The 13,729-nt window shown below is 35.0% G+C and overlaps 1 protein-coding gene across 13 annotated transcripts in view; it reads left to right on the top strand.

Annotated features, from left to right (window-relative positions):
• Positions 1 to 13,729, top strand: part of SOX5 (SRY-box transcription factor 5) — a 999,299-nt gene that overhangs the window by 855,251 nt on the left and 130,319 nt on the right. The gene's annotated exons all lie outside the window — the stretch shown is intronic.

The raw sequence follows: 13,729 nt of genomic DNA, 5'->3' as shown, positions 1-13,729 counted from the left end.
CAAGCTCCACACAAGGAGCCCAACATGGGACTCAATCCCGGGACTCCAGGATTACGTTCTGGGCCAAAGGCAGGCGCTAAACCGCTGAGACACCTGGGGATCCCCAGTCAAGAATTAAAAAAAAAAAAAAAATAGCGTATACAAGTTCATGTCTATAAATTAAACTGTATTCTTCATGTGTTTTCATACCTTTTAGTAACATTGCTTTATATATTGATATATGGATAACAGATAGCAAAAAAATTCAACTGTATTTAGTAGCACATGATGTTTCATATTTGAACTAATTTCCTAATCTTTTAACATATGGATTCATTCCATACGAGTCATAAAAAATTGTAGTCTTATCATAAATAACATCTAACTGCAGTTCTTATGGTATTTCAGTAAGGACACATCAGACTTATTTCTCTCATCTCCTGAGGAATAATGAAGTGCATGAAACCTAACTTAGCATCATTGACACTAAAACTAGGGTCTGAGGAAGGTAATGAGTTGGAGTTAAAAATGGCAACAGCTCTATGGCATGCTTTAGGGTATTAACTTTGAGAAAAAATGTTAAATCTTGAATGAAAATGAAATAAAGCCTAAAACCCCTTGTGTAAAAGAAATGTTTTAATAAACTAGTTACTCCTATTGAAAAAAATACAGGCTGAAACATGAGTAGTAGCTTTTCCTAAGAGTAATTCTCTTTTAAAATAATTGGTGTAATTGACATAAATTGCACATGTACTGTATGCTAGACAGTAAGCTGGATATTGTGGATACCAATATGAGTTTGCTATGTCCTGCCCCTAGGGCAGCTTACTCATGGAAACCGACACAGGTAATTTCAACTTAGTGGAATCCTTATATGGAGTAGAGACAGAAGGAAATGGTTTGTTGAACACAGCATATGCACTCTTATCTTAGGGTTTGTTTTATGATTTATTTATTTATCTGACAGAGAGAGAGAGCACAAGCAGAGGGAGGCCCAGCAGGAGAGGGAGAAGCAGCCTCCCCATTGAGCAGGGAGCCCGATGTGGGGCTCATTCCCAAAGACACCAGGATCATGACCTGAGCTGAAGGCAGATGTTTAACCACCTGAGCCACTCAGGCACCCCTGTTTTTTGGGGGGGGTTGTTTTTTGTTTTGAGATGGAGAAATTGGGGTGAGGGGGCAGAGGCCGAGGGAGAGAGAGAATCTTAAGCAGCCCCCTGCTGAGTGCAGAGCCCTGATCTTGACCTGAGCAGAAAGCAAGAATCCAATGCTTAACTAACTGAGCCACCCAGATGCCCTACTACTTTAGGCTTTTAACATCTTCTCTTCCATTTGCCTGGAACACTTTTCCCTGGGTTATTGAGGTTTATTGTGTCTGTTCTTCCAGATTTTTATGGCACTGTTAGCATTGATCCCATATTTAAACTTGTAGCCTCCATCCCAGCATTCCTTTTCCTGTAGTGTTTGTCTGCCTCATTAATTGCAATATCCCTAGACATGAGAGCAGTACCTAGCACAAAGCAGGCACTCAACACATGAATGAATATATTTTGCTTGGGGAGTTTGGGTAGTCTTTAAAAAGACAGTGATACTGAAGTTGGGTTTTAAGGAAAAAGTAGTCCTTTCTACCTGAGTAGAAATCAGGTGAAGTTTTCATCTTCACCTCCTCTAATTTTTTTTTAAAGTTTTTCTTTCTTTCTTTTTAAGATTTATTATTCATGAGAGACACAGAGAGAGAGCCAGAGACAGGCAGAGGGAGAAGCAGGCTCCTCACAGGGAACCCAATTCAGGACTCGATCCCGGATCCTAGGATTAGGCCCTGAGCCAAAGGCAGACACAACCACTGAGCCACTCAGGCGTCCTGTTCACCTCCTCTAATTTGAAAACAGATCCAAGAATAAAATGTCTCTTGTCCAGAAATAATCTGAAATCTAAAGAGGGAAGTGTAAAGTAACACCAGCAAGAAATAGAAAATGTTAAGATTTCATAATCCAATGCTCACTTCATAGAATAAATACTGGTGTTATAGGATATTTCAGCAAGAAGTAAACTAATAAAGGTCAAAGTAATTGGTAATGATTTCAGGAAACTTTGAAATACATGTTAATTTTATATATACATTTTATGAAATTCAGAGTGAAAAAATTTAAATTTTTTCAATCATTCTTTAGTCACATATCAAAGAGTTTTTTCCCGTTTTCTACCAAAATAGCCAACAAAGTCTCACAATTTAACATCTTTAGGGATCTTTAGGATAGCAATTCCTGTATTAAATATTCTTCTATGCTATTCCAGGCACTATAATGTTCTATTACGTCTCTGTTTTTCAGATTAATTTTCAGATTATTAAAGTAATATGTATACATACTGAAAATTTTTAAAGAACATTGTGGACAGAAACTATAAAGCAAAATAAATTGTAATATAAAGATGAAAATCAAAGTCAAAATGATACCCTTGCCATAAAAAAATCTCTTAAAACATAATAGAACTTTATCTTTTAAAGATAATTTAAATATGATCATTTTTTATGCTGAGCAAATATATGGAAATTAATATTGATGATGTTTCTCTACTCTTTATATAAATCAGTATTTTTATTTCAGAAAATTATTTAATTTTTGTTTTATAATTTTGCCTAATAATTGAGCAGACTCAAAAATTTAAGTTCTAGACTTGGCTCTAGTTTTGGCTAGTGTGGTCATGGGTAACTCTCCAAATTATTTGTTTTCCTATCCAATTTCCTTAATAATAAAATTGAAATAACAACCTGACCTAAAAACAAAAAACAAACCAAAAAAATACCTGACCTGCTGATCTCCAAGAGGCAGGATGAAGTATAAATGAACTAATTTATGTGCAACGGCCTCATAAAAATACAAAAAAATATTCTAATATTATACATGACTATTTGAAAGCACATTTAATGCTGCTTCAGATAGTAGTAAAGTTGTATATTTTTAATATGATCTTTTAAAATTTATTTTGTTTTTTTTAATCAGGATACAGTTCATATTTCATTAAATTCACTCTTTTTTAAAGCATACAAGTCAGTGGTTTTTAGTATAATCATGGTGTTTTGTAACCATCCCCACTGTCTAATTCCAGAACATTTTCATCACTCCAAAAAGAAACCCTGTACACGTTGGCAGTCAGTTACAGTTTAACCCTCCCCACAACGTGATAATTTTTTGAGGTGTAATATTTTAAAGAACTTATGTTAAACTGAGATTTATGTTGCATGAGGAAAAAAATCACTAATAATCTATTATAGGCCATCTAGCAAAACATCATAAATCAGAAATCAATAAATAGTGAATTTATTAAGTTTTCTAATGATAGTGTCCTGAGAAATATAATTGAAAAACATATTATATTTCATGTTGTGCATTATATTTTACATTGTCTTTCATTTGCATGTAAATTACAATTGACATAGTAATGCATGATATAAGATTGTATTAGTATTTGCAAAGCCTGATTCTGTTCATGCAAATAGAGAACCATGCACAATCATATGAACTAGACTGTTTTGTTGTCAGGAACCATGATAAGTAATACAAATAGTTACACACATTTGAAGAAATAAATAGAGTTGCATTATAAAGAAAGACTTTGATTTTATCAAGTAACAGCTATCGAACTACATAAAATATTGCCATTAAGAAACGGATGATAATCTAATCCTAAATAATGCATCATTTGAGATATTTTAATCATTGCCTTTTTAATTCTTTCATTCAGCTCAAAATTGTCCTTGGCAAATGAAATGGCTGTTTTTCCCATACTCTTTCACAATTGCTTTCTTATTTAACACCATATTTTTGCCACCCTCAAGTTTCTATGATTATCAACTTTTAAAATAGACGTTTTTCCTTAAGTCAGCAAATATACTTTGTTTAAGCATGTTTTATATTTATAAGAAATGCCATCATTTTGGTTGATATGAATTTAATGTGTATTAAAATGATGCTGCATAAAAATGTAATGCTTAAATTTTGAAAATAAATAAAAGATACTATTAGACAAGAAAACTATACAACTGAAACCTGCATGGTATTAAGAATGAAATTTCATGGCCTTAAAGTGACAGAGGTCTTAATTCTACATCATTTGAAAGTGGTTGTATGCTAGTAACAATGCCAACAATAAACACATCATGCAAAAGTAAAAATGCAATAGTGAAATGAGCCATTGAAAGGAAGAGTCAGTGACCATATAATATTTCAGTTTCTATTATCTCTAGTAGCAATCTGGTTAAAAAGAAATGACAGTTGCCCTGAAGGAAATAAAGTGGAGGTATTATTGTAGTAGTAGTTTGGAAAGAAAATTGCACTGTCTTGACTGGATTATTTCTCTATCCTTGCAAACCATCTCCACCTCTCTGTGGTGCTGCTTCTTGCCTTCTTTATACAAATTGAGTTTGTATCATCTAGACTCAAAGGGCCCAGGGGCCCTTTGGTGACAGAGAGGAGGAGGAGAGGGGGATTAGAAAAAGAAAATGTGACAGGCAGTTTTGAAAAGAAAAGCAATTTTCCTTGTGGGTCTGTTCCGAAATAGGAGTTCTTCAACGCAATATTTTGCTTCTGCAGAGCAGTCTGAATCAAGTGCATGCTTGTGCTGTTTTGCAGGGCTTGGCGCTGACAGGTTTTATTTAGGAGGGGTGGGAATACAGGGGGATCGGATGTGGCGAAGTTACTAGTTTGGCTCTATCAGCCCTGGAGGCAGAGTTAGCACTTGCAATGGGACAAAAGTATTTGTAGTCATCAGATAACTTTGCAGTCAGCTTCAATAGCATCACTCCTTTCTTTTTTTTTTTTTTCCTACTTTTTTTTTTTTTTTAATTTTGGCAGCCAAGCTCTTAGTAGAACCATCTGTCTTTCTATTAGTATTTTTGAGGCCTGTTTTGAAGCCACTTTGCTTGGCAAAGTCACTTTCATCCTTGGAAACGATTTTTAAAAAAAGTTCTGTGGCTTTTTGCCGAAGAAGAGTACTATGTAAAAAAAATCCACATGGCTGTTCATTTTTGTTCTAAAAGAATATGGCTACTTTGTCTTTGTCTTGAATCACATGAAATTAGAGACCATACAACTCCAGTGTGGCTGTTGGGAAGTGAAAGGCAGACATTGCAATTTTAAGCACTGTTTCTATGTCCCTGTATCTCTCAATGAGATCTTCTTTAGTCTTCCTAGTAGATTAATTGGAAGATAAATGGACTCCTTTATTCTTAATTTTAGTATAGTTTTTTTTTTCTTTCCTAAAGACCATTGCGTTGGATAGGATAAACTGACAAATCTACTTTCCGTTCTACAAAATGAAAAATCACAAACTGTTACTAGTCATTGAGGATCCCATGCCTCTTCTCGCTAATCATAGAAAATCAGCTTTGTTTTTCCAGTTACTCCAGTTTGGGTAATTATATCCTGCCTACCTAAACCCCTCTTGCAATCTCACTTGGCTATTACCTTCTTCATTTTCTCAGAAACTACTGTGTAGCATCACTGTGTGCTTCTAAACAGCTGCTAAGTTCCCTACTGAAGGTGGCAAGATTTCAGTTTGTAGATGTACTGATCCCTAAAGATGATGTGTGCTTGAACACAACAGTACTCATCTGACTAAACGCTCGAGGAACATTGGAAAGTTTTAGATTTTACATTTGATTTGTAATTGTGATGACTTAAATTGTATAGCTGCCTTTTATTTTAACATTTGTGTGTGTAGTCTGAGCAAATTTACCACCATTGTTGCTTGAACAACAAGAAGTTTTCTAGTACTCTTTTTAGTTGTCCATGGTTTACTTTCTTTTTCATTTCTCTCAATGATGATCCCAAATTCCCTTTCCTTTGCTGAACTCCCTTGTTCAATCCCAGTCTCTCTCATTTTGGGCATGTAACCTTGCCTTCATCACTGAGGCCTGGTTTTCTTTACCTTCTCATTTCCCTACATATAAAATATCCACTTAAATAACACCAAATATCCACTCAAATAACACCAATCATCAGGGCCCAGAGAAAGAGTTGTTAGTCTCATTCAAAACTAATCCCTACATGCTGCCTTGCTTTTTAGCCTCCTCTGGAACTTTGGTCCACCAATTGATTTCTCTTTCCTGTGTTTAAAATTCTCAATTTCTGTTTGCTCCTTTCAGTCAATAAATGTGCTAAAAACACTGCTACCTAATAAAGTCTATGCATCCCTATGTAGCTACTGTCAGATGTGTCTCCTAACTTCTCAAACCTTCTCTGAACAATAATCTACATTGGTGTCTTCTTTTCTTTTTTTCCCCCGTCATTGAGTCTGCAACTTTTTGCAATATGGTTTCTATTCTCTCTTCTAATGGAACTGATATCGTTAGATTCATCACTATCCTCTAATTAACAATTCCAAAATATATTATTTTTTTGTCTCTAAAATACTCTTTATGCCATGTGTCCACTTTTAGTCACTACGTCAGCCTTGAAATTCCATTGTTTTTGTGACACTGTGCTCATTATTTTATTTTCTCTCTCCACTCGTAGATTCCTTTTCCTTTGTTTATCCTTGAATCAATGTTGTGACCAGGATGATTTTAAGCTGTTTCTCGTTATACTTTAGACTCTCTCTAGATTGTTTAGTTCACTCTATCAGCTGCTGACTCCCCAGACCATAGTCTCTAAAGATCTCTTCCCTAGCTTTAGACTGGAGCCTTATCTGTCTGCTCACAAGATATCTCCAATAGAATTATATTCAGGTACCTCAAACACATAATATCTTCATTTCCATGAAAACTGTCACTACCTCTGCTTTTATTTTGGTATAAATAGCTGTGTAAACTAAACATCTGAAAGTTATTTTTGACTCCTTTTATTCGCTATATATAAATACATATTTTTATTCACTATATATATAAATACTTAGGTACATAGATTTCTTAGGTACCCACACATATATAACAACCCCCCATTATCAACGTCTCTCATCTTTAAAAAATGTTTCTTGGCTTTTTCTCCCTATTCCTGACCCTCCTATTACAGATCAACCCCTCATAATCTATTGCCTGGTTGACTCTGTTAGCTTACTAGTTGATCATTTCCTACCTGGTCTCTAAGCTTGGTCTTTCAAATTCCTCCCTATACCTATCATAGTACTCTACCTAACCTACTTAAAACCCGTCAGTGGTTCTCCAGAGCCTAGATTGGGAATTTCATGCTTTTTACCCTGATACACAAACTAATTCAGATAGACCTTCTCACCACTGCTTCCTTCTTAACATTTTTTGCTAACCCAGACTGCTCAGATGGCATCCCCTTCACATGGTGCTTTTTCTTCTCCTTATTTCTTTGTTCATGTCTCCTTCTTTGCTTAGAATTCTTTTCCTACACTCCCATCTCTTTGCTTGACTAACTCCTACTTATCGGTTCAGACCCTGTACCTGGTGGACCTGTCCCCCTGAGGCTTGTCTTGATATCTCCTGGCCAAAGGAGTCTCTCATCTGTGCTTCCATAGTATCCTATACAAGTCTCTGTTGTTCACTTAATGGCAATGTATTATAGTTACCTACCCACATGCTCCACCAGACTCAGAGCTCCTAGAAAGGAGATATCATCGCATGTGAACTCATCTTTGCATCCTTGGTTACCAAAAAGTGCACATTCTTTCTTCTTCTTTTTTTAATTGCATTTTTATTAAAGAGCTTTATCTATTCCTTCATGAGAGACACAGAGAAAGAGGGAGAGACATAGGTAGAGGGAGAAGCAGGCTCCTCGCAGGGAGCCCGAGGTGGGACTTGATCCTGGGTCCCGGGATCATGACCTGAGCCAAAGGCAGATGCCCAACCACTGAGCCACCCAGGCTTCCCAAAAGTGCACATTCTGCTTAGTGAAAATGTTGATTGAATGAATAAACTAATAAACTGAGCCATGTGAGTGAAAACTAAACTAATAATCTTAAGTACCTAGTTGATATATTAGTTTCAGGGAGTCACTAAAGGGGTTTGCAATAGAATATTTACATAAAATATAAATATTTAACTAGGAATAATTGATAAGTATTAACTTGGTTTTTTACAAGTATGGTAATGTGGCTGGTTTGTATTACATTTTTAAGATTTTCGAGGGCATGATTGCACTATGTGGTGGAATGATAAAAAAAATGTTAAAACAATATGTTGTCTGAAGGGAAGTAGCCTCTTAAATTTATTGTGGGTTGTTCTAACTAGTGAATAACATGCTACCTATAAAAAGAACTAAAATTTTGTGACAAAAGAATTTTATTGAAACTTAATTATAAATGTCACACATTTTAAACCTTAATTAGAAGCTTAAAAGGAATTTCATGCATTAAGTGAAAGAAAATAAACTAAGTTATTAGTGAATAGGATTGGAAATATTCAAAACTGCAAATATGTAAGTGTGAATTACTAACCCTATAAGAAACTAGTTTTAGAATTCAACCAGGAAAACATTATACTGTTTTGATGCAATGTGTCCCTTTTCTCCCAAAGGGTGACAAAATTTCAGTAGCAGTAAACTGAAAATCAATTAAGATATAGCAGTAATACAATTGGTACTCATTATTTGCACTACTTATGTTCTATAAAGTTGCCATGAACACTGAATTAGCAAATACAAAACAATTGCTCCTGGGGAAGGTGTAGTTAAGTTCCTGAGAGCCTTTAGTCACACCATTTTCATAACTTGATCTATACATAACCTTGTGTTATGTGTGTTTCTTTTTAAAGACACCTTATTAATATTTATTATTGATTTTACATACATTTTAAATAGTGAAATTACCAACAAAATTTCTTACTCCTTTGTGCATGTCTGTGAGTGACTGCAAAGCACTGATACAAGTACATTTGGTGGTGAGGGGAGGGAACAAGTAAATTTAGTGAATAGGCAAATTTGCATATATAGATTCTACAGATAATGATCAACTATATTTTGAAATGCATTTTTAGCTGCATATGTGGATTAGCTACACACTTTGGATTATATTTATTTTACTGTTTATCCTCAATTTTAGTGCAATACTCTATAATCTGTTGTATGATCACCTAAAGAAAACCCATCATTGGGACTGTGAAATTAGGCTTATTCTTCATTATTGTTCCTTTCTTTCCCTCATGATTTCTCCTTCTCTATACCACAGTCAGCTTTCCTCATTATGTGGAAAAAGAGTACTAGATTAAGATTTAAGAGTAGTTCCAATATTAACTTTGCCTCTACCTTAATGTAAGAACTTGAACAATTTATAGGCCAAGGCATTATTTCCTCATCAGCAGAATGATTGTGTGTTCCAATCTGTAGGATCTTTCTCAACCTTAACACTCTGTTATCCTATATATTTGGAACTTGGAAAATTTAAGATACTGAAACAAATTATAAAACTAAAGCAAAATGCATTTCCATAATCATAATAAGACAAAAGCTTAGAATACACAGATTTTTAAAAGCACTGGGATTCATGACAATTTATTTTTTAAAATATTCAAACTTTTACCTGAAAATTATTAATAATTATTAGGGTTTAAGTGAATTACCTGGATAAAAACTGTCACACATGGACAGTCTGTGTACTAGTTTAACTAGTTAAACAATGTAACAAAAAAAATCCCCTTATAATAGCAATAACATTTTTTTAAGATTTCATTTTTGTATTTATAGAGAGAGTATGTGAGCCAGGGGAGGGAGAAAGAGAATCCCAAGCAGACTGTGCCCAGCATAGAGCTGGATGCAGGGCTCAATCCCACAACTCTAAGATCATTACCTGAGCCGAAACCAAGAGTCAGACACTTAACTGACTGAGCAACCTACATGCCTCAGAAATAAAAATATTCTTAAACAAACATAAATGTAAAATTAGCAAGAAAACTACAAGAATTATATGAAGCAAAAGAAGATTTGAATAAATTGAAAGATATAGCCTGTTATTGGCTATGAAGCCATCAAGCTAATGAATTCAAACAGAAATCCCATAAACTAAAATTAATGTGGAAAAATAAATGTTAAACGAAAAGCCAGGAAATATTTGAAAAAAAGAAAATAGTAATAATAGAGTAGTAACTACACCTATTATTAAAACATATTGTAGGGAACCCTGGGTGGTGCAGCGGTTTAGCCCCTGCCTTTGGCCCAGGGCGCGATCCTGGAGACCCGGGATCGAATCCCATATCGGGCTTCCGGTGTATGGAACCTGCTTCTCCTTCTGCCTGTGTCTCTGCCTCCCTCCCTCTCTCTCTCTCTCTGTGACTATTATAAGTAAATAAATAAAAATTAAAAAAAAACATATTGTAAAGGTATAATTAAACATGATACTAGAACATGATAAGCAGGCATATCTGTCCATTACAGAAATATGTAATAAATTTCTAATGTATCTGGATTACTTTTCCATTTCTTCATGCATGCCTAATCCTAAGAAGCATGGACATACCATCCTGTATAAGACTATTTAGCTATGGCTTAAGAATAAGAACACAAAGAAGTTAGTACTTTATGCTGTCATTCTTTGGTGAAATTGGATTCCTTTCTGGTCATTAAATAACTGCTGTCCACAGGCCTTTTGTGGACATTCGGAGTTGGTGCACAAAGATGTATTTTAAAAGATGGGACTATATAATTTATTCTTCTTCTTTATTCATGAATTATCCATACATATAATAGTTTCAGCTGCTGTGCTAAGCTCTAGAGGTACAGTAATAAGTTACAACCTCTTTCCTAAAGAAGCTCATAGGTCATAAGGGAGACTCAAGTTATACAAGTAACTATTATTCAATACAGTAAGTATTGTATTAGCTTTATGAGGTTAAAAGAAGTAACAGTTCTTTCTGCTTGAAAATTGGCACCACAAGAAAGAAGTGCTTTACAGGCAAACACATTATGTGGGTCTCAAAAACCTTTGAAAAATAAGTAAAATTTTGCCAAGAAGAAAAGGAAAAGAGAAATCACTCACAACAGAGGAGAAAATACTTTTGAACACACTCAGGCATGGAAAAACACCGAGTATGCAAGGAACTCTTCATGGTCCTTTGAGGTAAGAGTACAGCTCTGAGGAAGGGCACATATCTGGAAAGATAGACTGAAGACAAATTGTGAAGAATCTTGAATGCTACGCTGAGGGATTTGGTTGCTGTTCTTTGGGTAGAAACAAACTATCAAAAGTTTCTCACAAAAGGGACATAAAAAAAACAGATGAAAGACTCAATTAGAAGGAATTCTATGGATCGAGTCCCACATTGGGCTTCCTTCATGGAGCCTGCTTCTCCCTCTGCCTGTCTCTGTCTCTGTGTGTGTGTGTGTCTCTCATGAATAAATAAATTTTAAAAATATATATATATATATAAAAGAAGGAATTCTATGAGCAACCTAGCTTAATATCTGGCTCTAAACTGTAGGCCCCAGAACCTGTAAAAGTCAGGCAGTCTCCCTTTCAACTGCTTACATACCCAAAGGTGCTTTGTAACTCTAGGCAAAATGTGAAGAAGACAAAAAAATTTGTCAGCAGTGACCAAAAGCATTCTCTAAGACCATACTTCTCAAATCTGGATGCACGCTGGAATCATCAGGGAAACTTAAAAAAATGCTCATGGCTGGGTCTCACCCCTATTGATTCAGACTCAGTTGGCATGGGTAGTCGTCTGGGCACTGAGGAGGTTTCAAAGCTTGCCAGGTGATTCTAATATACATTCAAGTATGAGAACTACTGCACTAAAACAAGAACCTATTGTTTCTACAATTCTGGAAGTTATTTTTCCCAAATTTTAAGGTATCTGAAATTTGGATACTTTTTACAACCCTTATATGCGTTTCATTTGAGGCTCCTTTCTTCTTTCTAAAATGCTCTTGTTAAATTCATTTGTACATCGTCTTACTGATGCTATCTTCGAAAGGAGGAGACATACTGTATAAATTATAATAACTTACAAACAACAAAATATAAAATATATACAGGAGTTGGTTTGCTGTTTGTTTCTTTGCTTGTCATTCTGCTCAGTATCCTCTTCTTGCACTGAACTAGCAGCCATGCTATTTTTCCCTCAGATGTCTATCTCTTGTTTTAGACCACTTATTCCTACAAACTTGCTCAATATGCAGTCTCTAATTTGAGTCTTTAATCAGTTGTTTTCCATTGGTTTCTACATAAGGTATATCTTTCCTCCAATATGCTCAAAAAATGCTGGCTGTAGTGATATATACCTTCTGCTCTAACCCTAAGACACTGTCTTTTTGAATTATTGTTTGTTGTCATTCCCTTTTAGTTTCACTCTTGTGGCAGTTATAGTTTTAAAGTCCTTTTGGCTAAAATAAATGCTTTCCAATTTGGAGTCATTGTTGAAAACAGATCTCTCATTCTTATAGTGCTCATTTTTCTCTCTGTCTCTGTGTCTCTTTCTCCCTCCTTCTCACCCTTCTCTCAAACATCCCCCGCAACCCACAGCGCACACACTCAACAACCAAAATCTCAGAAATATCTCAGAGGTTTACTGCGAAAGATGAAATAATGGACAAACTGAAGGTGGACTTTTAAAGTAAGAAATGATGAGCATTACGAGAATCACAAGTTCCTCAAGAATGTTCAGTGCCAATGAGGAAAGGAAAACAAGTCAGGGTTGCTGTTAGGATTAGCAACTGAGTGAATTTGCAATCTTTTCTGGATATTTGTTTGTCTTAGTTTTGTATCATTATCCCCACTGTAATGTAATGGGCATACATTACATTGAATCTTGCTTTTCTTCTTTACTCTTGTTTCCCTACTGACAATTTCATTTTCTTGTACATAGTATGTGTTTTTTAAATATTTTCTAAACACCTGAATTAATGTGTAGAAGGAGGAGTAAGGGAGAATAGAGTGTCAGATATGTGATTTTTTTAGTATGATCGTAAATTCTTGGTTATGTATTTAGTGACAAATGCTAACCCATGATCATGTTCACTAGGGTGATCTTGCTTAATTAAATATTTTGGAGTAGAATCTTACTTATTTTAGTGATAACAACCTTTCCATTAATCAGTAATGTGACATTGCTGAGGAAATGACTGTCTTAGGTGATATTTCTAGAAATCTCTGCTCAGTTCAAAGAAGATAGTGATTCTGTTGTGCTGTATTATTTATTTACTGATGCGAAAACCCCATATTCTGAGAATGACATCAGCAAATGAAAGTGTATTCCGAAGATGACGACCAAAATAGAGACCATGTGGTTTGATGAGTGTTTCAATTGATTGTAAAACGATAGATGGAAACAAAAGTATAATCGGAATGGGGTTTAAGGGACTGGACTTTAGACCTGATCTAACTGTCCCATTCCTTGGCCATAGATGAATCAATTTTCTTTTGGCCCCAATTACCTTTCTATAAACAAATTGGAAAGTCTTGGTAACTCTCTAAGCTTCTTTCCCAGCTCTTTTGTTCAAAACATTTCAATATTACGTAAACATGATAATTACCTTCAAATAATGAAAAGCTAGTATATGTAAAATGATAACAGTTTAGTTAGGTGTGTTTTAGAAGATAGAAATAGCCCTAACAGGATTTACAGAAGGAGATTTTAGTTCAACCTAAGGGTAATTTTTTGACCATTATATTAATGCATAAGTAAAAGCTTTCTTGTATGAAGGAGTGATGCTTCGTGTAGAATAAATAGGGAAATTATTCATCAAGTGAGAAAATGAGCTGCTTGGTAACACCTCCAAATGTAGTATACTCTAATTTTCCTAAGACATGACCTCAGGCCCAGTGTTTGAGCAAGCTTATATCCCAGTTTATTTGA

Source organism: Nyctereutes procyonoides, unplaced genomic scaffold (genome assembly GCF_905146905.1).
Source record: "Nyctereutes procyonoides isolate TBG_1078 unplaced genomic scaffold, NYPRO_anot_genome, whole genome shotgun sequence".
NCBI lineage: Eukaryota > Metazoa > Chordata > Mammalia > Carnivora > Canidae > Nyctereutes > Nyctereutes procyonoides.
The sequence above is the reverse complement of the archived record's forward strand: the minus strand, read 5'-3'. Positions and strand labels throughout refer to the sequence as shown.